This window comes from Myxine glutinosa, chromosome 4 (assembly GCF_964187855.1).
Source record: "Myxine glutinosa chromosome 4, kmMyxGlut1.1, whole genome shotgun sequence".
Taxonomy (NCBI): domain Eukaryota; kingdom Metazoa; phylum Chordata; class Myxini; order Myxiniformes; family Myxinidae; genus Myxine; species Myxine glutinosa.
In genome coordinates, this window is record NC_136264.1 from 137,066,404 (window position 1) to 137,069,174 (window position 2,771).

A 2,771-nucleotide genomic window follows, 5' to 3' on the forward strand; every position below is an offset into this window, starting at 1 on the left:
CCCTATTTGGCGCTGTCCGGAAGGGACGTAATAGGTCTCGGGTCGCGCCAGGCTAGTAAAGACAAGGGGATTAATCCCCCCTTGATAAGGGGAGAAGGCCAGCGGCAGATCCGCAACAATATATATATAAATATGTGCACTTCAATATATATTTATTGAAAAATAATAATAATAATAATAATAATAATAATAATAATAATAACATAGTCACGTGAAAAGGTAAGTACACCCCATGTAAAGTTTTGACTTTTTCACCATATTTCAACATACAGCTATTTGATCTTCATTTCAACAATATTGATAGATAAAGGTGATATAATATAACAAATATCATGAAACATTTACATTTTGTAGTCCATTGTATAATTTAAATAAACATAAATGCAAATTTCACGTGGAAAAAGTAAGTACACCCCCACATTTATCACTACTTCAAATACCTAAAATTAGAATCAGGTGCACCAGCTCAGGTGCAAATGATTAGAACATCGTTAGAGAGGTTCTTGGAGGAACGTGTCTTATTTAAACCTCAGACATTTAGTTTGGTTTGCTCTTTGTTGTTGAAGTGTGCGGCGTCACCATGCCTAGATCAAAAGAGCTCTCTGAGGCCTTCAGAAAGAAGGTTATAGATACCTACGAGTCTGGGAAGGGATTTAATAAGATCTCCAAACAATTTGAAATCAATCATTCGACTGTCCTGAAGATCATCTACAAATGGAGAAGATTCCAAACAACTACCAACTTGTTCAGGCCAGGCCGCCCCAGCAAGTTCAGCCCGAGAGCAGACCGCAAGATGCTGAAAGAAGTCTCTAAGAACCCCAGAATGTCATCACGGGACCTACAGGTAGCTATTGCCACTGTTGATGTCAAATTGCACGAGTCTACCATTAGAAAGAGGCTGCACAAATTTGATCTACATGGGAGGTGTGCCAGGAGGAAACCTTTGCTGTCCAGAAAGAACATCAGGGCAAGACTAAAGTTTGCCAATGAACACCTAGTCAAAGACCAGCACTTCTGGAACAATGTGCTCTGGACAAATGAGTCAAAGGTAGAGCTATTTGGCCACAGTACCAGAAGACATGTTTGGCGAAAACCAAAGACAGCATTTGACCACAAGAACCTGATACCAACTGTAAAGCATGGTGGTGGAAATATTATGGTTTGGGGCAGCTCACCATCATAAAATCCACGATGAATTCTTCATTGAACCAGAGGGTGCTTGAGGATAATGTTACGGCCTGAAGCACACCAGACCAAGCCTTCAATCACAGTCTTTATTTATTTATTATCACACGAAAATCTCTTCCTCCACATAAAACAAAGAAGGGAGAAGAGAGGGAAAAACCCAAATAGGCCAGTCAAGAGTAGGCCGGTCCAAGAGTAGGCTGGTCCAAGAGTAGGCCGGTCCAAGAGTAGGCCGGTCCAAGAGTAGGCCGGTCCAAGAGTAGGCCGGGCCAAGAGGAGGCCGGGCCAAGAGGAGGCCGGGCCAAGAGTAGGCCGGTCCAAGAGTAGGCCGGTCCAAGATTAGGCCGGTCCATGGGCATGCCGGTCCAAGGGTAGGCCGGTCCAAGGGTAGGCCGGTCCAAGGGTAGGCCGGTCCAAGGGTAGGCCGGTCCAAGGGTAGGCCGGTCAAAGGGTAGGCCGGTCCAAGGGTAGGCTGGTACAAGGGTAGGCCGGTCCAAGGGTAGGCCGGTCCAAGAGTAGGCAGGTCGACGAGTAGGCCGGTCCAAGAGCAGGCCGGTCCAAGAGTAGGCACAACAGTAGGCCCCAGGGCAGGCCCAGTGGTAGGCCCCAGTGCAGGCCAAGCACGAGAGGGTAGGAGTAGGCAAGTCCACGAGTAGGCCCCAAGGCAGGCCTAGTGGTAGGCCCCAGTGCAGGCCCAGCACGAGAGGGTAGGAGTAGGCAAGTCCACGAGTAGGCCCCAAGGCAGGCCCAACAGTAGGCCCCAGGGCAGGCCCAGATCAACGTCACCCTTCCGGTAGAGAGATTGCAGCTGGACACTCTACAACCCCCGAAAAGCACTCTGCTATAAGCCCTCTCCCAAAATGGCCACTCACTCCTCTGAATCACCTTCCTAGCCACTCTCCATAGTCCATGCCCCACAGCCAATCATAGGCTTTATACCCATGGACCAAACCACTTGGTCTAACTCACAGGGGGGTGTGGGGGAAGGAAGAAGAAAAAGGCCACAAACCGCAACAATAATGTGAGGCCATCTGTCGGAAAGTTGAAGCTCAACCGAAGGTGGACCTTGCAACATGACAATGACCCTAAACATACCAGTAAATCCACCAAGGAATGGCTGAAAAGAAAGAAATGGAGGGTTCTGGAATGGCCAAGTCAAAGCCCGGATCTAAATCCCATCGAGATGTTGTCAGAGGATTTAAAACGAGCTGTGCATGCAAGAAACCCCTCAAACATCGCACAACTGATAGAATTCTGCACGATCATGTGATGTTCCTTGCCGCCATAAACTCACAGTTACGCGTTCGCACGTAATTCAGAGCGAAAAGCGATTGCGTTTTTTCACATTTCAGCGAGGAACATTGCCATTCACACCACATCGGTTTTTTTTCTTTCATCTTTAGATCCATATTTTTTTTCAGTGAGGAATATTATACACGGAATCAGAGGCGGTGGCAGAGCAGCGCGCTGATTCGCTCAGAGCGATCACGTGATGTTCCTTGCCGCCATAAACTCACAGCAAGTAGCATAGATTTTAGCATGATTTAGCATGATTTAGCATAGATAGTAGCATATTTCACATAGAT

At 47.2% G+C, this 2,771-nt stretch overlaps 2 protein-coding genes across 2 annotated transcripts in view; one reads left to right on the top strand and one right to left on the bottom strand.

Annotated features, from left to right (window-relative positions):
* GNB1L (G protein subunit beta 1 like) overlaps positions 1 to 2,771 on the bottom strand; it is a 567,228-nt gene that overhangs the window by 375,089 nt on the left and 189,368 nt on the right. The gene's annotated exons all lie outside the window — the stretch shown is intronic.
* LOC137425959 (interleukin-1 receptor accessory protein-like 1-A) overlaps positions 1 to 2,771 on the top strand; it is a 132,794-nt gene that overhangs the window by 119,144 nt on the left and 10,879 nt on the right. The gene's annotated exons all lie outside the window — the stretch shown is intronic.